General features: G+C 43.4%; 1 long non-coding RNA gene across 1 annotated transcript in view; it reads left to right on the plus strand.

Moving 5' to 3' along the window:
* Window positions 1-460: 460 nt before the first annotated feature.
* Window positions 461-27,358, plus strand: part of LOC140716598 (uncharacterized) — a 100,175-nt gene continuing 73,277 nt past the window's right edge. The window contains exon 1 of the long non-coding RNA XR_012096323.1: window positions 461-608. This is a non-coding gene — a long non-coding RNA (uncharacterized lncRNA). The remainder of the gene's footprint in view (window positions 609-27,358) is intronic.

A 27,358-nucleotide genomic window follows, 5' to 3' on the forward strand; every position in this document is an offset into this window, starting at 1 on the left:
CTGTGAATTTAAAAATGCAAACATGAGGAAATCTGCAGATGCTGGAAATTCAAGCAACACACACAAAATGCTGGTGGAACGCAGCAGGCCAGGCAGCATCTATAGTTAGAAGTACAGTCGATGTTTTCGGCCAAGACCCTTCGTCAGGACTCACGATTCCCAGTGCCAAAACACAGTGAGGAACATGGCTTGTATTTGTACATTAGTCCAGTACAGTCCCTTTTACTCTGTGATCTCTCCCTCCATTCCCTTACTTGCATCTCTCTCTCTACCTGACCTTTCTCTCTCTCTCTCTCTTTCCACCTTCAGACCTACAATTTGCTGCCTCATTTCTCCCTCCCACCCCACAGTGCACGAGGTCAGAAGCTGGCTCTGACAAGCTGCCTGCACTGTGTACAAACAGACTGTCGGAGCCCTTAGCTGACAGAGAGAGAGGAAACAGAGAGGAGACACAAACAGGAAGCAGAAGACAAAGCTGTTGCTGTGAGCAGTGAAGAGTGTAAAATATACTGGAGGACTGGCAGCACGTTCTCATGGCGGGAAAGAAGGAGAGGCAGGCCAGGGTCGGGAGCCGACATTCCCAGAGGGGAGCAAAGGCCAGTGGCAAGGTAAGGTCCTCAGTTGTTGCACAACCTGCCTTTGTAGTTGGCTAAAATCTGTCAGTGGGAGTGAGTCTGGTTGCTGAGCAACAAATATGGCGTTGAGTGAGTGAAGTTACTGAGAATTGAATCATGAAGCTGAGTGTGTGATGTTCATATGCGAGTTCAGATCACATCACGGCAGCTGGGATGTCCAAAGTCAGTTCATTAAATATGTGACTGGCTTGGAGGATTGGTGTTTAAACACATGACTGAGGTGTTTCAGGGAAGGGAATCTGCTGACTTTACCTGGTCTGGCCTGTATATGTCTCCAGGCCCACAGTAATGTAACTGACCTGTAACTGCACTGTGAAATGGCTCAGTAATCCACCCGGTTCGAGAGCAGTTGGGATGGGAAAGAAATGCTGTTCTACTCACATCTCACGAATGAATAACAAAAAGTCATCCGTATATATGTTGTATCATGACAAATACATCACTGTATTGTTTTTAAGATCAATCCCACGGGATTGAGATTGATTTTTAATTTAATTGCAATGAAATTAATTTAGTGTTAATATTTCATGCCTGCTTTACTGTTTATTATTTTATGTAGTTACGTCATGATATTGTATTCAATTGTCTCCATGGAATTTCATTGATAAGTTGCTCCTGTGATAGAATTCCTTAGATAAGGCATTGGGAATGACTCTGTCAATAGTTGGATTGATCAGTTGTGCTGACACATGCACTCCAGGTTATGGACATGGGAAATCTATCCTATTGTATTCTTGGTTTGCATTAATCAGGTACCTGTTTATGTTTTCTACTCCTGGTGTGTTGTATTTTCCTGCATTGGCATATTTTCTCAAAATGCTCTCTCTTGCTTACATCACATTAAAACATTTGCATTGTCAATATCAAGTTCTGTGTCACCTGTACTTGTACCAACAACTCCACACTCTCTGATGGGCAATACTGCAGGATGCAAAAAGTTTCCTTCAGCCAAACACTGGGAAGACCAAAGGCTTTGGACTCGACAGTGAGTTCTGTTCTTTTCCAGGGCACTGAGGGACAGAGGTGCTGCCTTTCAGCTGGGACATTGAAGGGAGATTGTGTGTGTAACGGAGAAGCTCCTGTATCCACAGTTTTATTGGATGGAGTGTGGAGAATTAGGTTAATATGTTGAAACAAGGGATGGAGACATTGATTATGAAACATTCCATCAATATCTGGCTCTGGTGTGTGTAACAGGAGGCTGAGAAATTCTTCCTTCTTCTCTTTATCATTCTTTTTATTAATTAAAAGAAGTAGACACATTATATATATATATTATATAATATATATGTTATGAGGTGTTTAATAGAAAAGGAATGGGGAGCTGATAGGAAATCCTAGAAAGCAATATATACAGGATTAATAAGATCAATACTGGACTATGGAGGTATGGTATATGGATCAGGATCACACTGTGTGCTCAATAAACTGGATATAATTCAAAGGTGGAGTTTGGAGAGACACCTCTAGTACTGAGAAGAACACAGCTTGTGTTAACCTATTGGGTAAACCTCCCAGGGCCTGGAGAACATCATCCAAGTAAACAGCTTTTAAATCCATGATGGGAAAAGGAAATTCTGAAGTTTTGCACGGACTATTGAGGGGAAAGCAGAAAGGGAGAGGAATTAGTAATAAATAGCAAGTGATACAGAGCCTTTTCCTGGGCTGTCTCCATGACTGTGTGAAGCACCAGAGGCGGATCCTAAATTATTCCAAAAGGGACAGAAAAATAAAGAAGTGATTTTAAATCATGGTATTGTTGAATAGTATGTAAATAATAATTATTATGGATATTTACAGATGTACACAGATGCTTCAAGAATGTTGATAGTAGATTAGGGGTAGGATTGGTGGTGCCTGATTTTAACATGAAAAAGCAGGTGAGGATAGATGATGATTTCTCAGCTGAAATGACAACTGGACTTTCGCTTTTCAGTGGGTGGAGGAAGTGAGACCAATGAGAGTTGTAATATTGTCTGATTCAAGCACAACAATTGGGAGCGTACAAGATGTACATTCAGAGGCAAGAAAAGACATTGTATGTGGGAAAATACAAACCTTATTTCAACTCAAAATAGTATCCAGAGAGAAGTGGGATGGTTGAGGAATGCAGGAAAGAGCAGGAGGGAGGAGGTGATAATATTGAGACTGAGGTTTGAGCACAAAGGTTTAAAATAAATTGTTTTTCATGAAGAAACATAACAATGGGTGGTGTGAATATAGTAATCAACAAGATATAATCAAGAGAGGGAATGGCTGATTTTAAAGTTATCACAGAATAAAGTTCAATTTAACGTTATCAGCATTTTGCAGAAAGGATCACAGGATTATTGCTTGAAATAATAGTGCAGTTACTTCAGAGCACAGGTCTTTTTTAATAAAAATTGATACAAATATAAACATGGGGTGACATGAAATACGTGGGTCAAGATACGTTCAGAAGGGGCGGTTATGCACCTTAAAGCTGTTTGCTCACCGCCATAAAAGCCTCAGAAGCCTATCGACCATTGAAAGGCCCCGATAGGGTTGATGTGGAGAGGATGTTTGCGAGAGTGTTGGATGTAAACACTCCCAGACCATTCCCGCCATTGACTGTTTGCCAATAGAAGAGCGAGAAAGGAATCAACAGAGTAAAAGTCAGGCAGATACAGTGAACCAGAATCCCGCTTTCCTGTTTCTATTCTTACCGCTATTGGTTAAAAGGACCTTCGGTCCTCCCACCCGTCATTCACCGGATTAGAGAATCATGCAGACCGCCTGCCGCTATTGGTTGCTTGGAGGTGAGCGCGTTTCGCCATCCCCACCTCCCTTTTCTCTTCATTGGTTCTCACGTAGATCCATCATACGACCTGCTCTACCATTGGTCAAATTTATTTTTAGTGGCGGAGACCTTTCTGAAAAATTTTCACAATTGTCAGAAAGGTCCATTTGGTTCACCAAATTAAAGTGAATGTTTCAGAAAAGCTGTAAAATTGTGAAGGTTATAAGTTTTATGATCGAAAACAGAAAACTTTGGGAACAAAAGCGCAGCGGGTTTACGCCTGCGCCGATTGGTGATATTTACCGGTCATTGCCGTATAAATTATTATTTCCGTACTCTATTTCTGAAGTCTTGGGGAATATTGGGAGCGAATTTGCCATTTGATGTTCACATTTTGTGATGTTTAAAAAAGAAAACAATGTTTAATGGAAGTTGCGATCGTCTTACAAATTATGAAATGGAGATGTCAGTTACCCAAACGCCCCTGCGCTTAGAATACGCTCTATCTCGAGTGGAAATGGAGAAGTGATGTTTGAGGTTGAGACCCTTCCTGTGGAGTGAAAGACAGAGGGGAGGTGACCGGTGTAAAGAGGCGAGGGGAGGGGTAGAGCAACTGCTGTCTGGTGATAGGGGCCTCCAGGTGAGCGGGTTTACAAGCAGATGGGGGATGGATAGTGGGAACAGCGCTGGAAGGTTGTAGGTGAGGGTGGGAGTGATAAAAGGCTGAAGATAATGAAGGTGGGGCATGAACTAAAGGGAGGGAGGTGCGGAGGGCAGAGGGGAGTAGTGGGGGACGGGAACCAGTGGGAGGAGAGTGTGAGTTGTATCACAGACTGGTATGGAAACCCTTTGAATGGAAAAGCCTACAAAAAGTCCTGGATACAGGCCAGTCCATCACAGGTAAATCTCCTGTTGTGACAATGAAATGTCACAACAGGACAATTCTGTAGTTATAGTGTATCCAGAAAGCTCCATTTTGAATTACATATAATTTTCAAATACATCCATCTTCACATCCACACTCAAGACACCCACAATGAATTGTAACACTCAGGTTCGGCTGGCCGCGTTAGACTAGGGAAGACAGTCTCTGGCCCCACCAAACGTGTGAAATCTGAGGTGCAAAACCTCTTGTTTTTTAAATTAATTTTTATGTGTTTTTACAATGCAACAAAACAAAAAAAACAATCAAGAGGTTTGTACAGTGCAAAACAAATGATAACAATTAAGCAAAGCACCCATAGCAGAATCGTATAAAGTTAGTTACCACCCCACCCTCCCACTACCCAACTCCAAGCCAACCTTACGATATAAAAAGGTTAATCAGAACTATATCATCACAGAGCTGTATTTATAAAAAGGTATATTGGCTACTACCTAACATATTAATCGTTTCAAGGTCAAAGCAGGCCATAATATCTCTAAGCCATTAAGCACGAGTGGGTGGGGCAGCATCTCTCCACCTTAGAAGGACTGCACGTCTGGCCAAAAGAGAGGCAAAAGACAATGTACGACGCTTAGTCGGAGTTAAATGCATGTCAGCTTCTCCCAAAGTACCGAAAAGAGCAATCAGAGGGTTAGGTTTCTAATAGCAATTAAGTATGAGATAAAGTTAAAAAAAATCACTCCATAATTTCTCCAAGCTAGGACAAGCCCAATACATATGAATAAGAGAGGCCTTGCCCCCTTTGCACTGATCACAACAGGGATTAATATCAGGATAGAACCGCAACAATTTAGTTTTAGATATGAGCCCTGTGTACCACCTTGAACTGTAAAAGGCAGTGGCGAGCACATGAAGTTGAATTAACTGACTTGAGAATTGAATCCCAAACCTCATCAGACAAAGAAAAACTTAAATCATGCTCCCAGGCAGTTTTAATTTTGTGGAAGAGGGCTCGCCTCAACATCGTTAACATATTTCGAATGGTAGAAATTAAACCTTTACCCAATGGATTCACATGAAGAAACAAATCCACAACATTTTTAAAGGGTACCTCAGGAAAGTTTGGTATTAAAGGGTTGATAAAATGTCTTATTTCGAGATATGTAAAGAAATGAGTGTTAGGTAGGCCAAACTTTACAGAGAATTGTTCTAAAGTAGCAAAGTGCTTATCTATGAAAAGATCTTCAAAACAGCTAATGCCCTTTCTGTGCCAGTCTAGAAATGTCAAATCCTGCATCGAAGGTCAAAACCTCTTGTTTGTGTGGATGCTGCGTGATGTGTGATGCACCATCAATAACTCACTCTGAGACGTAAGAAGCGAGGTATCGGATTTTATTGACTGGAAGAATGAACAACACTACATCCTGGAGAATGAGGCCGGGCATCAGGCCTCAATCGCCTTTATACAGGGGTCTGTGGGAGGAGCCACAGGAGCAGTCCAGACAAGTATATGTAGTTCACCACAATGTGTTCCTCTGTTACCAATCAATATCAAGAAATAACAGACAGTACACCATATACAATTAAACAATTTAGCTTTACAATTTTTAATTTGACTAGAGGGTTAGTAAGGAAAACAAAAGGAAAAGGGCCCATTTTCATGAAACAGTCTAATGTGCACGTTGGAGCTCACGGTTTCCTGTCCGTTAGTCCTCCATGGATTTCCCCCCAGGCGTCGTCGACTCCTGGCCCCATTCCAAGTCCACTCCATCCTGCAGTCTACAACCTCTTCATTCTGGCATCTTCTCTCTCCATCTTCCACTGAACAAAAGACCTCGAACCAGTCACTCTCAGGCACAAGAGCAAACACTCCCTTCAATGGACACCGCACTTTCCAAAACTGTTAACTCTAGTCATAGCCCAAACACTGCTGCTACAGAACAACCATTACATTAGCAGTGAAACCTTTCCCAGGATGTTACACGCTCCCCCCACCAAATTTACTCATATCCTTCCTGCAAAACACAAAGTCCAACCTGGCTGCAAAAGGCAGTGACACAGCTCCCCAAAGCGGGAGGGGCACCGCTCTGCTCCCTGGTGCTACATAGACCAGCCTATCCAGAGGTCTCCTGATTCTTTAAGACCTCCGTACCCCCTCACCTACCTCTTCAGTACTGGGGGTACTTCTGGTCTACCTGGAGAGGCCTTCCGCGGTCTATTACTCGTGCCCTCCTGCAACTCGGACTCCTCTGTCCCTTGGCCGAGCCCCACTTCATTCCTTGTGGGGTCCCGCTCAACCCCCCAGCTGTCCACGGATAGACCCTCCCCCCAGATTTCACCTGACTCAATGGGAGAAGGGTTGGGAATCTCTTCTTCAATCAGTGGGGAGTTAGCAAATGCGGCATATACCACACCCCTATTTCCTCATCCTCCAAGTCTGTACCCCATTTAGGGGCGGGGGCCAGTCTAATCTCTCCTGTTGTTGGCCTTTCAGTCACCCAGCGATACCACAGAGTCCTCTTACTCTGTGTAGGCTCCAGGTTGGGCTCTGGGTCAACCCGCACCTCTTATCCCAGGGGCTCAGGGTGGTTCCAATGGAGAATCTTGACCATTCCCATCCTCTGGTTTCACCTGGAAAACTGGTACATTTGGCATCTGGCTCTCCACTACATCGGGCATAGCCACCCAGCGGTCAGCCAACTTATGTTTTCCAGGTAGCCCCAAATTCTTTATGAGGACTCGGTTTCCCGGCATAAGTTGGGAGGTCCTAACCTTTTGATGATACCTCCTCTTATTTCCTTGATTCTGCTTGGCAGCCAGGACCCCAGCTAATTCATAAACCCTTTTCAGCTCCCTTCTGTCATGGTCCCTTCTGACAATCGCCCACTTGGCTATTTACCTCAGGAATTGGGCCTCAATCACCTCGTTTAGTTTCCAATCATTCCCAGGTTCCACTAACCACAAACACTTGCTTTCCATCAGCAAATGCAGATAAAAACCCTGTGATCACAACAAGGAGCTGCTGGTTTGTGGTTGATTCTGGTGTGAGTAACCCTGTTTCATGTTTCTAAGGACTGCCAGTTCTAAGTCTAGCATTGCTCCTGGATACCGATTCCACACTCGCTACATCAGGAATGCCTCCTGACTCTGCCTCCGTGCCCGAGTTCTCCACTTGGGTTTGTCCACTGCCTTGCTCATGTAACAGAATGAACTGGCCATAATGAACCCAGCGGACACGGATCCCGTACAACAGGCCCTCGCCAGTCAGGGCTACCTACTGGAGGCCCACGACTCGCAAAGAACTTCAATGATTCTTAGGGTTTGCAAACTTCTACCGCAGATTTATCAGAGACTACAGTCGAGTGGCGGCCCCTTTACCCGGCTTACCTCACCTACTACCCCATTCTGTTGAGACTCCGAAGCTGACTCGGTGTTCACTGACCTGAAGAGGTGTTTCACCACCGCTCCCATCCTGGTCCATCCGGACCCAGCCGGTCAATTCATTGTTGAGGTGGACGCCTCTGACTCTGTGATAGGAGCATTCCTGTCCCAACGATCAAGTTCGGATGAAAAGCTTCACCCCTGTGCCTTCTATTTTCATTGACTGTCCCCCACCGAGTGGAATTACGACGTGGGAAATCGGGAACTCCTGTCGGGCAAACTAGCATTGGAAGAATGGAGGCACTGGCTGGAGGGGGCAGAACAACAGTTTGTAGTATGGACTGATCATAAAAACCTGGGGTATATTCAGACCGCCAAACGTTTGAACTCCGGCCCCAGGCCTGTTGGTGTTATTTTCTGGACGGTTCAAGTTTTCCGTCACAGACCGTCCGGGTTCCAAGAACGGGAAGCTGGACGCGCTCTCCCGCCAATACGACTCCAAGGAGGACATTTTCAGTCCAGGGACTATCCTCCTACCGTCCTACCTGGTCGCCATTGTCACTTGAGAGATCGAGTCCAAAGTAAAAGAAGCCCAACGGGATGACCCTGACCCTGGCAATCGCCTGTATGTGCCCGTTTCCGTCAGGCCTCAGGTTCTCCAATGGGGGCACATGTCTTGGTTCACCTGCCATCCTGGAAATGGTTGGACCCTAGCGCTCCTGAAAAGACACTTTTGGTGACCGTCCACGGAGGCGGATACCCGTTCCTATGTCTCGGCATTTCCATCTGTGCCCAGGGAAAAAGCCTCTCATCGGCCACCTGCAGGGTTACTTTGTCCTCTATCTGTCCCTGGTTGTCCCTGGTCACACATCACCCTGGACTGCGTCACCGGTCTACCCCCTTCACATGGGAACACCACCGTACTCACTGTGGTAGACCGGTTCTCCAAGGCGGTGCTCTTCGTAGCCCTTCCTAAACTCCCTTCCTCTCAACAAACTGCTGATCTTCTCGTCTGCCACGTCTTTCGCCCCCACGGAATCCCCACAGATATCGTCTCCGATCGAGGTGCCCGGTTCATCTCACAGGTATGGAAGGCCTTCTGTCAAGCCTTAGGTGCATCGGTCAGCCTGTCATCCTGCTTCCACCCCCAGATGAACGGGCAGACGGAATGGGTCAACTAAGACCTGGAGGCGACGCTACCTTGTGTAACGGCAAACAACCCGTCGATCTGGAGCGACCACCTCCCGTGGGTTGAGTACGCCCTCAACTCCCTGGTGAGCTCTGCCATTGGAAGGTCTTCATTCGAGTGTTCCCTGTGGTGCTAACCCCCGTTGTTCCCCGCACAAGAAGAGGAGATTGCAGTACCGTCGGTTCAGGACCACATCGATCGTTGCCTGAAGGTTTCGCAGGAGACACGCACGGCCCTTCTCAGATCAGCAAAATGCAAAATGAAGATAGCCGACCGACACCGGACTCCGGTGCTTGAGTACCAACCGGGGCAGATGGTGTGGCTTTCCTCCAAGGACATCCCGCTCAAGAACGAGCGTAGGAAACTCGCCCCTCGCTTCCTGGGACCATTCAACGTTGAAAGTGTTATCAATCCTGCAGCGGTCCGCTTAATACTCCCAAGGGCTATGAGCATCCACCTGACTTTTCATGTGTCCAGTTAAAGCCAGTTTCCGTCAGCCCCGTGTCCCCCGGCTGAGACTCCCCCACCGACCGTATCATTGACAACCATTCAGCATACACTGTCCAAAGACTACTGGATGTGCACCATAGGGCAAGGGGTTTCCAATACCTGGTAGATTGGGAAGGGTACGGTCCAGAAGAGCGTTCCTGGTTCTCCCGCTCCTTCATCCTAGACCCTTCACTCATCCAGGATTTTCATCTTGACCATCCAGACAGGCCTGGAGGATCACCGGGAGGCTCCCATTGTGGGAGGGGTGCTGTCATGGTCCCTTCCGGCAATCGCCACCCGGCTATTTACCTCAGGAATTGGACCTGAATCACCTTGTTTAGTTTCCAATCATTCCCAGGTTCCACTAACTACAAACACTTGCTTTCCATCAACAAATGCGGATAAAAACCCTGTGATCACAACAAGGAGCTGCCAGTTCATGGTAGACTCTTGTGTTAGTAACCTTATTTCATGGTTCTTAGAACTGCCAGTTCTCAGTCTAGTATTGCTCCTGGATACTGATTCCACTCTCGTTACATCAAGAATGCCTCCTAACTCTGCCTCCGTGCTCGTGTTCTGCACTTGGGTTCGTCCATCGTCTTGCTCGTGTAACACCATCTCATGTCAGACACATACTTCAGATAAGTCTTTGGTGGTCAGTCGTCCTTCTCCATCCCAAAACAAAGGTCAATGAGCAACCTCGCCTCGTGCCCAATCATCAGATAGTCTAGCGAGTACCCAGTAGCTTCATTTCGGGTACAGTTGTAGTAGTGGGCCAGATGTCCAATATGTTGACTCCAGCTGCATTTCTTGCTGACCGCCAAGGTTCTGAGCATGTCTAGCAAGGTCCGATTAAACCTCTCAGGCTGGGGATCACCCTGCGGGTGATAAGGAGTAGTCCTTGACTTCATGACTCCCAGCATGCTCAGTAACTAATCGAACCATAGAACATTACAGCACAGAAACAGGCCTTTTGGACCTTATTGGTTGTGCCGAACCATTTTTCTGCCTAGTCCAACTGATCTGCACCTGGTCCTGATCCCTCCATACACCTCTCATCGATGTACCTGTCCAAGTTTTTCTTAAATGTTAAAAGTGAGCCCACATTTACAACTTCATCTGGCAGCTCATTCCACACTCCCACCACTCTCTGTGTGAAGGAATTCCCCCCCAATGTTCCCTTTAAACTTCTCCCCTTTCACCCTTAACCCATGTCCTCTTTTTTTTCTCCTCTAGCCTCAGTGTAAAAAGCCTGCTTGCATTCACTCTATCTGTACCCATCATAATTTTATATATCTCTATCAAGTCTCCCCTCATTCTTCTACGCTCCAGGGAATAAAGTCCTAACCAATTCAACTTTTCTCTGTAACTCAGTTTCTCAAGTCCTGGCAACATCCTTGTAATCCTTCTCTGCACTTTTTTAACCTTATTAATATCCTTCCTGCATTGTCTTATACAACATCACCATAACATTCCAACTCTTATACTCAATACTTTGATTTATAAAGGCCAATGTACCAAAAGCTCTCTTTGCTACCCTATCTACCTGTGATGCCACTTTTAGGGAATTTTGAATCTGTATTCCTAGATCCCTCTGTTCTACTGCACTCCTCAGTGCCCTACCATTTACCTTGTATGTTCTACCTTGGTTTTTCCTAACAAAGTGCAATACCTCACACTTGTCTGTATGAAACTCCATCTGCCCATTTCAGCCCATTTTTCCAGCTGGTCCATGGATGAGCCTCCTGTCGAAATCCCATCCCTGATCACTATGTATCCGCCTGGGGAGGCCATAATAAATGTAAAACCTTTCCAAAACACTTTGGCCACCGTGGACACCCTCTGATCCTTGGTAGGGCAAGCCTGCGCATATCTGATGTAGTGATCCGTGATGACTAAGACATTCGCAATGTTGCTGGCATCTGGCTCTATTGACAATACACACCAGGTCAAGGGGACCCGCAATCTGCAATTGGGACAAAGGAGCTGCCCTTGTAGACAGTGTCTCCTCTGTATGCATGGAATGCATGAATTGCAGTTTTCTTCAACCTCTGGCTTCATTTGGGGACAGTAAAACTGATCTCTGAGCAATCCATAGGTCTTTTCAACCCCTAAATGTCCAGAATCATCATGAAGTGACTTCAACACCATCCTCCGATACTTCTCAGGCAGAACCAGCTTGGAACGCTGAGGTTGTTCTGGGGGTGACGTGACCTGGTATCGGATCCAGTTCCTCAACTCCAATCTGGGCCATTCTCTCAGTAATGGAGGCACTGCATAGTGTTTCAACTTCTCCGCTTGGGCCGGGTCTCCCTTTTCAACCGCTCACCAAATGGTACCAATGCCCAGGTCATCTCGCTGAGCACCTGCCATTTCCCCAGGACTCAATTCCAGTAACCGGTTTGTCTTCAGAGCGGTCAGGTTGCAGTAAACTTGTGGAATGGCATCATCAGAAGCTCCCAATTGATCTACTGCTTGATCCTGCCCTTGCCTTCCATCTGCCTTCACCGCGATGGCAAACTGGCACATGGCTTTCACTCCCAGGGCAGGAACGCTCTCCCACTCCTTGTCCCTGTCCAGCCCTTCATGTGCACCTCGGGACAAAGCATCAGCATCAATATTCCTACTTCCCAGCCAGTACTTCAGACTGAAATCAAAGGCAGACAACGCCAGCAACCAACGACGGCCTGTGGCATCCAATGTTGCCAAGGTCAGGAATAAGTTAGGGGATTGTTGTCCATCCTCACCTCAAACTTGGCACCAAAGAGGTAGTCACTCAACTTATCCACCACAGCCCATTTCAACACCAGAAACTCCAACTTGTGCATGGGATAGTTTTTCTCTGGGGGTGACAGACTCTGGCTGACTCACAGAACAGGTCTCAACCCGGTGCCCTGACTTTGATACAGGACACCCCCGAGCCCTCTGCTGGCATCTTTTTGAACTGGAAGAATCCCAGTGGACATAGAAATGCTGTCTTCTCTTTGTCATCCTCGCTCATGGGGATCTGGTAATATCCACTCATCACGTCCAGCACACTGAACCACTTAGCACCACTCAGACAGGCCAGCGCATCTTCGATCCTTGGGACCGTATACTGCTCAGGGACGATACACCTGTTCAGGGTCCTATAGTCCACACACAGCCATACCTTCCCATTCTGCTTTCTGGCCACTACTATTGGGAACACATCGGGGCTTCTGGACTCAGTGATGATCCCAGCTTCCTTCAACTTCCACAGATGTTGCTGAACATCTTCCACCTCTGCAGGGGCCAGTTGCCGCGACCTTTCTGTGAACGGGGTGTCCTCAGTCACTCAGCTACTGTGACAAGTACTCTTGGAAGAACCCACATCAAACTCGTCAGTGCAAAAGACAGCTTCCAGTATGTAAGCTCTCACAATGTCAGCTGCCCGCCCCTCAAACTTTCAACCAATCGCTGTCGTTTTACGTCATCAGAGCACTGCCACTCATCGAACAACTGAGAGGTCTGCCTCGCCCAAGTCTCACTTCTTCTCCCCTTTAGGGGTGGGCTTCGTTCCTGAGAATAGGTGGAGCCTACCATAGCTGGGACTTTGGACCTGGGCATTTTTCCATTTATTTGCCAGAGAGGTAAGGGCGGATACTAACTCAGAATTCTCACACTTCCCTGGAGGACAGGGACTCATTAGACATTCCAAATCAGACCGCTCCTTCACCTCACTAAGCAGAAACGAGAGAACCCTTGTCTCTGAAGTCTCCTCCCCAGCTACGGGAGACATGACTTGTGCTTCGGCCTGCTCACCTACACTCTCCTCCCCTGGAAAGTATGGACAGTACACACCCCACCCCCCTCTTCTGTGGCCCCAATAGTGCTGGGCAGTTCTACTGTTGTTACGTCAGCGCTAATCTGAACTAAAACAAAGTCTGTGCCTACCATTTTATCAAATCTCTACCCCATAATCGTAACTTTACCTACCACGTTAACAGTACTTAAAAGTGGAATCAACAATTCATCAGGATTACGAATATCTACCCCACTCAACACGCATGCATTAGTTACCGGAAACCCCGTGGATGAACACCACCGCTCCACACCGGCAGCATCCATACTAGCACACACTTAAACACACAATCCACTGGTTCAATGCTCAGGGCAATCACATAGTATCCAACGGAGTCAATCCCGAACGATACCCCCTCAGGTTCGGCCGGAGGCGTTAGTCCAGGAAGGCAGTCTCTGGCCCTGCCAAACGTGTGAAATCTGAGGTGCAAAACCTCTTGTTTGTGTGGATACTGCGTGATGTGTTCCCCTGTTACAAATCAGTTATACAAAATAACAGACAGTACACCATATACAATTAAATGATTTAACTTTACAATTCTTAATTTGACTAGAGTGTCAGTAAGAAAAACAAAAAAAAAAGGGCCCATTTTAATGAAACAGTCTAATGTGCACGTTGGAGCTGACGGTTTCCTGTCTGTTAGTCCTGCTTCGATTTCCCCCCAGGCATCGTCGACTCCCAGCCCATTCCAAGTCCATTCCATCCTGCAGTCTAGAACCTCTTCATTCTGGCATCTTCTCTCTCCATCTTCCACTGAACAAAAGACCTCGAACCACTCGCTCTCAGGCACACAAGAAGAAAAAAACACTCCCTTCATTGGACTGCGCAAATTCCAAAGCCCCCTTATCTCTAGTCATAACACAAACACTGCTGCTACAGAGTGACCATTACATTAGCAGTGAAACCTTTCTCAGGATGTTACAGAATGTTAATTGCCACTGACTCTGGGTTGCATCATGCATATACAGGTATCACGGTTTCCTGTCCACTAGTCCTCCATCGATTTCCCCCCAGGCGTCGTCGACTCCCAGCCCATTCCAAGTCCACTCAGTCCTGCAGGGGTCGAATGGTGAGTTTCTTTGTTTGCAAACAACTCCATTCTGCAGCTCCAAGAACACTATCGTTATGGGTGCATTTTAAACTGAATCTACAATCCACATTCAGGTGTGAAGATTGGCTGTTGTTGAAATTAGTATTTGCTATATAACATAACTCCAGAATATGCCCTAACAGCTCTCCACACAATTGAGCACATCTACAAAGAGTTTGTTTCAGGAAGGCAACATCCATCATTGAGCACATCCAGCATCCAGGACATGCTCTCTTCTCACTGTGGCCATCAGGAAGAAGATACAGAAGCCTTGTGTCAGACCATGAGGTTCAGGAACAGTTATTACCACACAACCATCATGCTCTGGAACCAGGGTCAATAACTTCACTCACCCCAACACTGAACTGATTCCATAAGATATAGGAGTAGAATTAGGCCATGTAGTCCATCGAGTCTGCTTCACAACCTATGGACTCACTGTCAAGGGCTCTACAGCTGAAGTTCACAATATTATTTATATATTTATTAATTATATTATTTTGATTTATTTTTCATATTTCTGTTCCTATTAAGTCACTTCTTCTACCATTGAGCATGACTTCCTGACATTGTATTCCATCTACCACTTATTTGCCCATTCTCCTAATCTGTCCAAGTTTTTTGTTGTCTCTCTACTTCCTGAGAACCATCTGCCCCTCCACCTATGACAAACTGGGTAATAATTTATTTTCTTTAGCTTTTCTCCCTTCTTGAAGAGTGAAGTGACATATGCAATTTACCGCTCTTTTGGAACCATTCCAGAATCTAATGATCCTTGAAAGATCATTATTAATGCCTCTATAATCAATTCAACCACCTCTTTCAGAACCCTGGAGTGTACACCATCTGTTCCAGGTGACTTACCTACCTTCAGACCTTTCAATTTCTCAAGAATCTTCTCTCTAGTAATGGTAGCTTCACAAACTTCGTGGCCCTTGACACCTGGAACTTCTACCATACTGCTCGTGTCTTCCACAGTGAAGACTGATGAAATATATTTATTCAGTTCATCTGCCATTTTATTGGCCCTCATTACTACCTTTCCAGCATCCTTTTCCAGTGGTCTGATATGGCCTCTCAGCTCTCTTTTACACTTCATGTATCTGAAGAAACTATTAGTATCCTCATTAATATTATTGGCTAGCTTACTTTCATATTCCAGCTTTACCTTCTCACTGACTTTTTTAGTTGCCTTCTGTTGTTTCTTAAAAGCTTCCTAATCCTCGACCCAATTTCTGCTCAGGTATATGCCCTCCCTTTAGCTTTATGTTGGCCTTGACTTCCCTTGTTAGCCATGGCTGTGTCATATTGCCTTTAGAATACCTTTTCCTTTCAGGGATGTTTTTATTCTGTGCCTTCTGAATTGCTTCCAGCTATTGCTGCTCTGCCATCATCCCTGCCAGTGTTCTTTTCCAATCAATTCTGGCAATCAACTACTCTCTCATGCCTCTGTAACTTTCTTTACTCCACTGTAATATTGATATATTTAACATGATTACCAATTTGCGGGACTGTCCTGAATCCTTAAAGGGGCTGCACCAGCTATCCGCACTGCGAAGAGTTAGAGCAACATCAGCAGACCTGCACCGACTGGAGTTGCTTATGAACTTCTGCTAGAAATTTTCTAACCCCAATAAACATTGGATTTGGTTGATGCTAGATGGTGGCGGCCAGTCTCTGACTGCCTGGTTCTTGGTACGTCTTGGTAGGCTCCACCTTGAGATTGCCATTGGAGATGATGAACGTCAAGAATGAAATAGTTGTCACATGAAACTCAGACTTCTCCAACAGAACATCAACTCCATGCTCTAGAAGCCTCTTTAAAATGTTAACGTCGTTCTTCCCCATGGACTTTGAAAAGATGAGGATATCATCAATGTAGATGAAGGAATACTTATCAAGAATATGCATAATGACTGGAGCATTCACGAGGCTGAAGGGCATAACCAGGTACTCTTAGTGCCCCATCGGTGTATTGAATGCAGTCTTCCACTCATCACATTCTCTTATATGTACCAGATGGTACGCACTCCATTGTTCCAGATTTGTGAATACTCTCACTCTTGGAGCATCTTGAAGTCCATGAAAGGCAGCAGGTAGCGATTTTTGGCCATTATGCAGTTTAATCCTCTATAATCAACGCATGGCCACAGGCTCCCATCCTTATTTTGTACGAAGTAGAAGCCTGTGCCAGTGAGTGAGGTGGAGGGCCGTATCAGGCCTGTGGCAAGAGTCTCCTTGATATATTCTTCCACTACACTTTTCTCTGGGCTCAAGAGTATGTTTAATGAACCCTGCAAGGGACAAGTACCAGGCAGCAGATATTGCACTGTTGTGGGGTCGGTGTTTCAGAAGAGTAAAGGCCTTTCCCTTGCTGAAGACCTCCCCCATGTCCTTGCAGATGGAAGTGCTTTCAACAGGTTTGGGTGTGCTGTCTCCTTGGACTCTCTTTCGAAAATGAACCCTGAGGATTTTTAGGCACCGGGGTGATTCAACTGACCTCAGAGTCCGCTCCCTAGTCTCACAAAGCTCATTCATGGAAACGAGCCAAATCTGAGTCCAAATCCCCATCTGAATCCTCAGGCAATGGCAGCAAGGCATTACAGAGGGTTCTTTCCTTCCTGGAAATAGGCTTCAAGGCTGGGAATAATGGAATCTTTCAGTAACTCGAGAGATGGTAGCTGTGTTCCTTAAGGTTGGCTGCAAGTTCCCCAGAAAGTTCGGGCATTTCTTTGGTCCTCTCTTGAATGACAGATTCCCTCTCTCGAATTCCTGTGGGATCCAGACTCGATAGTGTCGGGGCTCATACAGTCCCATTGTCTGGAATCAGTTTGTCCATCCAGGAGGGCAGGACTGGGTCACCAAAAGGTCTTGGGTTATTTCGCACTGACAGCTGCCCCCTTTTAGGTAATTTTTCATGGGACTGTCGGGGTCTTCGAACACCATGCCACAAATAAACCCTCTTACAATGACTGGACCAAGCAATTGAGAGGCCATGCCGGGAGGGGATTTGGTACTCGAATTAGGGTAGTAAAAGGAACAGATAATGTTTGTGTGAGGAATGTGAAACCAACGTTCTGTTTCAATGGTTCTCCCCTCCCTCCAGTCCATGGAGGATTATGCTGGGATAGCCAAGGGTACTCGAGGATCAGGGGTACAAGTGGGGAATCAATAATGTGGAAACTAATGTCTTCCACATGATCCGCTATCCTCATCTGCAAATCCACTGGATCTGCCCGGAACCTAGTGGGTGACCGTCCAAAACAGTGGCAAGCATGGGTTGGCTCAACTCTCGCAGTGGGCAGTAACTCACAGATTAGTTACAGTACCTGGGCCTTTATACTTCACTCTACAGTTGGATGCTCCGGTCAGGAAGACCACAATTGGTGATAATAACTCCTCCTTGCTGACGATCAACACTGGTGCACTTCAGGGGTGTGTGCTTAGCCCACTGCTTCTCTCTCTCTATACCTATGACTGTGTGGCCAGGTATAGCTCAAATGCTGTTTATAAATTTGCTGATGATCCAACCATTGTTGGTAGAATCTCAGATGGAGATGAGAGGGTGTACAGGAGTGAGATATACTAACTTGTGGAGTGGTGTCACAGCAACAATCTGGCACTCAATATCAGTAAGATGAAAGAGCTGATTGTAGATTTCCGGAAGGGTAAGATCAAGGAAAACATACCAATCCTCACAGAGGAATCAGAATTGGAGACAGTGAGCCATTTCAAGTTCCTTGGTGTCAAGATCTCTGAGCACCTAACCTGCTCCCAACATATCAATGCAAACTCATCAGGAGTTTGAAACATCAACATAAATACTCAAAAACTTCTATAGATGTACCATGGAGAGCATTCTGACAGGCTGCCACACTGTCTGACATTGGGGGCGGGGGCGTGGTGGTGGATGGCTAATCCACAAGACCGAACGAAGCTGCAGAGGGTCGTAAATTTAGTTGGCTCTATATTGGGTACTAGCCTACTTAGTACCCAAGACATCTTCAAAGAGAGGGATCTCAGAAAGGCAGCGTCCATTATTCAGGACCCCCAGCACCCATTACCGTCAAATAGGAGGTATAGAAACCTGAAGGCACACACTCAGTGATTCAGGAACAGCTTCTGCCCCTCTGCCAATGGATTCCTAAATGGACATTGAACCCATGGGCAACCCTCACTTTAAAAATATATATTATTTCTGTTTTTGAATAATTTTTAATCTCTTCAATATACTTATACTGCAACTGATTTATTTATTTATTGTTCTTTTATTTAAATTGAAGTAAGAGGCTGAGAGTGAAGGAGTAAAGGAATCTTGGAGAGAAGTCTTTTTTTTCATTTTTAGAATTTTTTTTAGAATCTTTTTATTGGTACGTAATCATCAACAGCTATAAAATGATACAAAACTTTAACAGATTAATATGTTATTAATATTAATATATATTAATAATAAAGCTGAAGAGAAGAAAAAAACTGATCTTGAAATATAAAAAAGGAAAAAAAATTATATATAGAAAAAAGAAGGGAAAAAAAGAAGCCCATCTAACTAAGAAAAAAAAACCCCACTAACTATAAAAAAACCCATTAGGAATCAACCCCCCTGGAGCAATACGTTTGACCATCATCTAAATATAGATATATAAAAAAAGAGTCAGAACCATCATTTAATATTTATATTAAAAAATAAAATAAAAATTGGAAGGAAACCATATAACTTGATTCAAATTAAATGATAATATTTGGCAAAAGAACCCCATCTTCTCTCAAAACCAAATCGAGGATCAGAAGTTCTACTTCTAATTTTTTCCAATCTAAGACATAACATCACTTGAGAAAACCATGCAATTAATGTAGGGGAAGAAATATCTTTTCATTTTAATAAAATAGCTCTTCTTGCCAGCAGTGTAACAAATGCAATTACATGTTGATCTGAAGATGAGATACCCTGAATATGATGCGGAACTATTCCAAATAGAACAGTCAATCTATTAGGTTGGAAATTAATTTTCAAAGCTTTAGAAATTGTAGAAAATAAAGATTTCTGAAACTTTTTTAATGAAGAACATGACCAGAACATATGTGACAAAGTAGCTACTTCAGTTTTACATCTATCACAATAGTTATCTATTCTAGGAAATATTTTAGATAGTCTCTGCTTTGTTAAATAATAACGGTGTACAATTTTAAATTGAATTAAACAATGGTTGGCACATACAGAAGAAGAAGTTACATTTTTCAAAACTCGAAGCCAATTTTCATTAACAAAGGTCATATTAATTTCTCTCCCAATCTTGTTTAATCTTTAGTGATAGGTTCTCTTTTTGTAACAAAAATAAATTATTAATTCTGCTAATGGAACCTTTCACTAAGGGATTCAATTTCAAAATGGTATCCAACAAATCAGATTCTTGTGAATATGGAAACTTAGGTAAATATTGGTGTAAAAAATGTCTAACCTGAAAATATTGCAAAAAATGCGTATGAGCGAGAGAAAATTTATTAATTAACTCCTCAAAAGTCATCAATTGACCATCACAAAATAAATCTGTAAAAGAATGAATTCCTTTATTTTTCCGTAAAAGAAAAATGGGGTCAGTTGTTGAAGGTTTAAATAAAAAATTTCAATATAAAAAAGGCGATAACTTAAATTGTTTAAGATTAAAAGAATTACGGAACTGAACCCAAATCCGTAGGGATTGTTTAATAACCAGATAGAGATTTAAATTTGGAATTTTAAAGAGCTGTAAAGGAAATGGAGCTCCTAAAATTGAAGTTAAATGAAATTGTTTAACAGCTTTTAATTCCAAATCAACCCATAATGGTTTTTGGTTCTCATCAAGCCAATATAACCAAAAACATAATTGTCTAATATTCACAGCCCAATAATAGTCTTAAATTAGGAAGTGCACGTCCACCACCTTTTGTAAATGATACTTATTAATTCTAGGTCTCTTATTGATCCAAATAAAAGAAGAAATAAGAGAGTCAATTTGATCGATGATTTTTTTAGTTAAAAAGATAGGTAAATTTTGGAAAATATATAAAAATCTAGGTAAAATCATCACTTTCACAGCCTATTAAAGAAAAAGTAAGAGGATTCCATCTAGAAGATAATTGTTTCATGGAGTCCATTAAAGGAACTATATTCGCTTTATAGAGATCTTTATATTTTTTAGTAATCATAATACCTAAATATCTAAATGTATTATCAATTCTAAAAGGAATATCATTATATGTATTAACATGAACATTTAATGGAAACAATTTACTTTTATTCAAGTTAAGTTTATATCCTGAAAACTTACCAAAATCTTTAAGTGTTCCCAAAAGATTAGGAATTGATTCCTCAAGATTTGAAATAAAAACCAAAAGATCATCTGCATAAAGAGAAATCTTAGGTATGGTTCCATTCATAGAGATACCATGAATAGTTTTAGCTTCACATAATATTATAGCTAAAGGCTCCAATACAAGATTAAATAATAAAGAACTTAATGGACATTCCTGTCTAGTGCCACGAGAAAGTGAGAAAAAAGAAGACCGGCAGTTATTAGTAATGACTGTGGCAATAGGATTCTTATAAATCATTTGAATCCATCTATTGAAATCATTACCAAAATCAAATTTTTCTAATACTTTAAACAAGTATGGCCACTCAACTCTATCAAATGCCTTTTCTGCATCAAGAGAGATAACACATTGAGGTTGCTTAGATAATGAGGAATATATAATGTTCATCAATCTCCGAACATTAGAGAAAGAGTAAAGGCCTTTAATAAAGCCCGTTTGATCCATAGAAATAATTTTAGTTAAAATATTTGCCAAAGGATTAGCCAATATTTTAGAGAGAATTTTTGCAGCCACATTTAATAGCAAGATAGGTCTATATGATGAACATTCAACTGGATCTTTATCTTTTTTAAGAATTAAGGAAATAGATGCTTCATAAAAAAGAAGGTAAATTACCCTTGTCAAAGGATTCATGAAATATTTCCAAAAGATACGGAGAAAGTAATCTTTCAAATTTTTTGTAAAATCCCACTGAATAACCATCAAGTCCAGGAGCTTTACCTGATTGCATTGATAATATAGCTTTCTGAATTTCATGTTTGGTAATTGGAGCATCAAGCATCTGTTGATCTTCAAAAGAAATTTGTGGAAATTTAATCTTATGTAAAAAAGCCTTCATTTTAGAGGAATCTGCAGGAAATTGAGATCTATAAAGATCAGAGTAAAAAATCTTGAAAGTATTATTAATGTCCTCATGGTTACTTACTATATCTCCATTACTTTTACGAATCTTTAAGATTTGTCTTTTAGCTCTAGCTGCTCTTAATTGAGAAGCTAAGAGCTTATTATTTTTATCCCCAAAGATATAAAATTGATTTTTTAATTTAAGCAAATATCCTTCAATAGGATATGTTAGTAATAAATTATACTGTGATTGTAATTCTACTCTTCTTTTAAATGAAACAGCATTTGGAGAGATTGCATTAATGTTATCTAATTCTTTAATTTGTTTGGAGATTTTAACACTGCTCAGGGAAAAGAGGCTAGAGTGCGTAGGTGCATGACGTACAGCGCTAAAGGTTTAAAAAGGAGAAGAATTTTCAACGGTCCTTTTTAAATCAAAGCAAGAGGCTGAGACTGAAAGAGTAAAGGAATGTCGGAGAGAAGTTTTTTTACACTGCTCGGGGAAAAGAGGCTAGACTTCACAGGCGTGTGACGTAGAGCACCAAAGGTTTAAAAAAAGACCACCATATACAGCGGACAGCGGAGTGAGAGGGAGCAGAGTGGGATGGCTTTGGCTCAACAGGTTTCGGTGAACAGGCAGAGGCGAGGGTAGGTTCCGGTAAGTTTTGTTTTGTTTATTTAGAGTAGAGAGAATGCCAGGCAGGATGTTGGAATGCTCCTCTTGCAGGATGTGGGTAGTCAGGGAGACCTCCGGTGTCCCTGACAACGACACCTGCAAGAAGTGCATCCAGCTGCAGCTCCTAACAAACTGCATTAGGGAACTAGAGCAGGAGCTGGATGACCTCCGGATCATTCAGGAGAATGAGGAGTTTATAGATAGTAGTTTCAGAGAGGTAGTTACGCAAAAGGAGCAACATACAGGTAATTGGGTTACCGTCAGGCGAGGGAAGGGGAAAGGGAAGGCAGAGCAGGGATCCCCTGTGGCCATTCCCCTCAACAACAAGTATACTGATTTGGATACTGTTGGGGGGATGACCTACCTGGGACAAGCTGCAGCAGCCGGATCTCTGGCACTGAGTCTAGTTCTGCAGTGCAGAAGGGAGGGTGGAAGAAGAGGAGAGTGGTAGTGATAGGGGACTCGATAGTTAGAGGTACAGACAGGAGGTTCTGTGGTCGTGACAGACTGCCGGGTGGTTTGTTGCCTCCCGGGTGCCAGGGTCAGGGATGTCTCTGATCGTGTGCACAGCATTCTGAAGTGGGTGGTACACATTGGTACAAATGACATAGGAAGAAAGAGTGAGGAGGTCCTGAAGAGTGAGTATAGAGAGCTCGGTAGGAAGTTAAAAAGCAGGACCTCGAGGGTGGTAATCTCAGGATTGCTACCTGTGCCACGTGCCAGTGAGGGTAAGTATAGGATGCTCTGGTGGATGAACATGTGGCTGAGGAACTGGTGTAGTGTGCAGGGTTTCAGATTTCAGTATCATTGGGACCTGTTCTGGGGCAGGTGGGACCTGTACAAGAGAGACGGGTTACACCTGAACTACAAGGGGACTAATATCCTTGCAGGGAGGTTAGTTAGTGCTATTGGGGAGGGTTTAAACTAGATTTGCAGGGGGATGGGAACCAGAGTGCCAGAGTAGATAGTGGAGTGGGAGTGAAAATAAATGATGTTAAAAGTTCATGCAAAGTGACAAATAGAAGGATTGTGTGTGGTGGTTATAATCTTCTGAGGTGTGTCTATTTCAATGCGAGGAGTATTGTGGGGAAGGCTGACGAGCTGAGGGCGTGGATTGACAGATGGAATTACAACATTATAGCCATTAGTGAAACTTGGCTACAGGAGGGGCAGGACTGGCAGCTTAATGTTCCAGGGTTCCGATGTTTTACACATGATAGAGGCAGTGGAATGAAGGGTGGAGTGGGGTGGCATTGCTAGTCAGGGAAAATGTTACAGCAGTGCTCAGTCAGGACAGATTAGAGGGCTTGTCTACTGAGGCCATATGGGTGGAGCTGAGAAACAGGAAAGGTATGACCACATTAATGGAGTTGTATTATAGACCATCCAATATTCAGCGACAATTGGAGGAACAAATCTGCAGAGAGATAGCAGACGACTGCAGGAAGCATTAAGTTGTGATAGCAGGGGATTTTAATTTTCCACATATTGATTGGGACTCCTATACTGTTATAGACAAGTTACAGTTTGTAAAATGTGTTCAGCAAAGTTTTCTAAATCAATATATAGAGATACCAACTAGAGAGGATGCAATATTAGATCTCCTATTAGGAAATGAGTTAGGACAGGTGATGGAAGTGTGTGTGGGGGAACACTTTGGTTCCAGTGATCATAACACCATTAGTTTCAACTTGATCATGGAAAAAGATAGATCTGGTCCTCAGGTTGAGAAAGGATCTAAAAAGTGTGGATTGGGACAGGTTGTTCTCTGGCAAAGATGTGATTGGTAAGTGAGAGGCCTTCAAAGGAGAAATTTTGAGAGTGCAGAGTTTGTATGTTCCTGTCTGGATTAAAGGCAAAGTGAATAAGGATAAGGAACCTTGGTTCTAAATGGATATCTGAAATCTGATAAAGAAGAAGAGAAAGATGTATGACATGTAGAGGGAACAGGGAGAAAATAAAATGCTTGAGGAGTATTAAAAGTGCAAAAAGATACTTAAAAAATAGAAATTAGGAGGGTTAAAAGAAGGCATGATGTTGCTTTGGCAGTCAAGGTGAAGGATAAACCAAAGAGCTTCTACGGGTATATTAAGAGCAAAAGGATAGTAAGGGATAAATTTGGTCCTCATGAAGATCAGAGTGATCAGCTATGTATGGAACCAAAAGAAATGGGGGAGATCTTAAATAGGTTTTGCATCTGTATTTACTAAGTAAACTAGCATGAAGACAATGGAAATAAGGCAAACAGATAGTGAGGTCATGGAGCCTACACAGATTGAAAAGGAGGAGGTGCTTGCTATCTTGAGGCAAATCAGAGGAGATAAATCCACAGAACCTGACAGTGTTGACCTTGGACCTTGAAGGAGACAAGTGTTGAAATTGCAGGGCCCTGGCAGATATATTTAAAATGTCGGTATCTACGGGTGAGGTGCCAGAGGATTGGAGGATAGCTCATGTTCTTCCATTGTTTAAAACTGCTCTAAAAGTAATCTGGGAAATTATAAGCCATTAAGTTTGATGTCGGTAGTAGGTAAATTATTGGAAGGAGTACTAAGAGATAGGATCGACAAGTATTTGGATAGACAGGGACTTATTAAGGAGAGTCAACATGGCTTTGTGCATGGTAGGTCATGCTTAACAATTCTATTAGAGTTTTTAGAGGAGGTTACCAGGAAAATGGATACATGGTGAGGTAGTAAATTGTATTAGACATTGGCTCAATGGGAGAAGTCAGAGGGTGTTAGTTGAGGATTGCTTCTCTGAGTGGAGGCCAATGACTAGTGGTGTGCCACAGGGATCAGTGCTGGGTCCATTGTTATTTGTCATGTATGTTTGCATATCAATGATCTGGATGATAATGTGGTAAATTGTATCAGCAAATTTGCAGGTGATACAAAGACCGGAGGTGTAGTGGACAGTGAGGAAGGTTTTTAAAGCTTGCAGGGGGATTTGGACCAGCTGGAAAAATGGGCTGAAAAATGGCAGATGGAGTTTAATACAGATAAGTGTGAGGTATTGCACTTCAGAAGGACAAACCAAGGTAGAACATACAAGGTAAATGGTAGGGCACTAAGGAGTGCAGTAGAACAGAGAGAATTGGGAATACAGATAAAAAATTCTCTAAAAGAGGCATCACAAGTAGATAGGGTAGTAAAGAGAGCTTTTGGTACATCAGCCTTTATAAATCAAAGTATTGAGTATAAGAGTTGGAATGTTATGGTGAGGTTGTATAAAGCATTGGTGAGGCCGAATTTGGAGCATTGTGTGCAATTTTTGTCACCAAATTACAGGAAGGATACTAATAAGGTTGAAAGAGTGCAGGGAAGGTTTACAAGGATATTGCCGGGACTTGAGAAACTGAGTTACAGAGAAAGTTTGAATAGGTAAGGACTTTATTCTCTGGAGCGTAGAAGAATGAGGGGAGACTTGATAGAGGTATATAAAATTATGATGGATATAGATAGAGTGAATGCAAGCAGGCTTTTTCCACAGAGGTTAGGGGAGAAAAAAACCCAGAGGATATGGGTTAAGGGTGAAGGGGGAAAAGTTTAAAGGGAACATGGGGGGGCTGGAGCTTCTTCACACAGAGAGTGGTGAGTGTGTGGAATTAGCTGCCAGATGAAGTGGTAAATGCATGCTCAGTTTTAACATTTAAGAAAAACTTGGACAGGTACATGGACGAGAGGTGTATGGAGGGATATGGTCCAGGTGCAGGTCAGTGGGACTAGGCAGAAAAATGGTTCAGCACAGCCAAGAAGGGCTAAAAGGCCTGTTTCTGTGCTGTAATGTTCTATGGTTCTATATTATATATTACATTGAAATGCTGCTGCCAAGTTAACAAATTTCATGACACATGCTGGTGATCATAAACCTTATTCTGATACTGATTCTGGATGTTGAACAAACCAATGAATCAATGGGATTGGAGTAGAGACTGTTTCAGTCACAGTCCTCCTGATACCGAACAGTCTTAGCAGTCCAGACTGTTGCATCCTGGGACATTCAATCATGCCCTCTGACTATCTGTATCTGTTCCTCTGACTAAGGAATCTCCTATCAACACTGCATTCCTCTTCACCTCTGTCCTCTTCTGAGCAACATCATCAAACTCAGTGAAAGAGATCCAGTCACTCTTCCTCCCCACTGTTAGGTCAGCCCCTCAATAGTATCTAAAGTTAAATACGTATTATTGAGTGGAACAGCCACAGGTGTTCTCTGGACTGGCTGTGCATTTCCCCTCCTTCTCCTGACAGTCACCCAGTTACCTGTCTCCTGCAATCTTGGGGTAACTACCTCCCTCTAGCTCCTGTTTGTCAACTCCTCATTCTCCTGTATGAGTTGAAGGTCATCGAGCTGTAGCTCCAGTTCCTTAATACGTTCTCTCAGTTGCTGCAACTCGGTGCACCTGGTGTAGATATGTTCATCTAGGAGACTGGAGATCTCCCAGACTTCCCACATCCCACACAGAGTGCAAGACACTGCCCCAGGAGCCATTCTCACTAAACTACCATGACCTAATAGATGAGGAATGAACGAATGGGAACAGAAAGAGAGAAACCTTGTGGTCTTATGGAAGGTGGAGCAGGGACTAAACAGAGGAAATTCATGAGACCTGTTCTCCCAGAAACAGAGCCTTGGTGACTAATCCTAATCAACCCCAGGTTTTTGAAATAGCTCTTAACTCTCAGAACTCCGCCGTTAAGACCATACGATATAGGAGCAGAATTAGGCCATTTGGCCCATCAAGTCTGTTTCGCCATTTCATCATGACTGATCCATTTTCCCCCTCAGCCCCAATCTCCTGTCCGCTACCTATATCCCTTCATGCATTGATTAATCAAGGAAAATTAGCCTCTGCCTTGGATATGTCCAGACTTGGCCTCCACAGCTGCCTGTGGCAGCAAATTCCACAGACTCTCTGCGCTCTGCTGAAAAAAAATCATCCTCATCTCCATTCAAAAAGGAGTCCCCTCTATTCTGTCCTTCAGTCTTAGACTCTCACACCATCCTCTCCACATCCACTCTTATCAAGGCTTTTCAACATTTGATCGGTTTCAATAGGGTCACTGCTCATTCTTCTGAATTCCAGTGAGTACATGAAATGCTCTCCATATGACAAGCCTTTCAATCCCAGAATCATTTTTGTGAATCTCCTTTGAACTCTCCCCAATTTCAGCACATTCTTTCTTAGATAAGGAGCCCAAAAGTGCTGGTAGTACTCCAAGTTGGGCCTC

Source organism: Hemitrygon akajei, chromosome 25, assembly GCF_048418815.1.
Source record: "Hemitrygon akajei chromosome 25, sHemAka1.3, whole genome shotgun sequence".
NCBI classification, from domain to species: Eukaryota; Metazoa; Chordata; class Chondrichthyes; order Myliobatiformes; family Dasyatidae; genus Hemitrygon; species Hemitrygon akajei.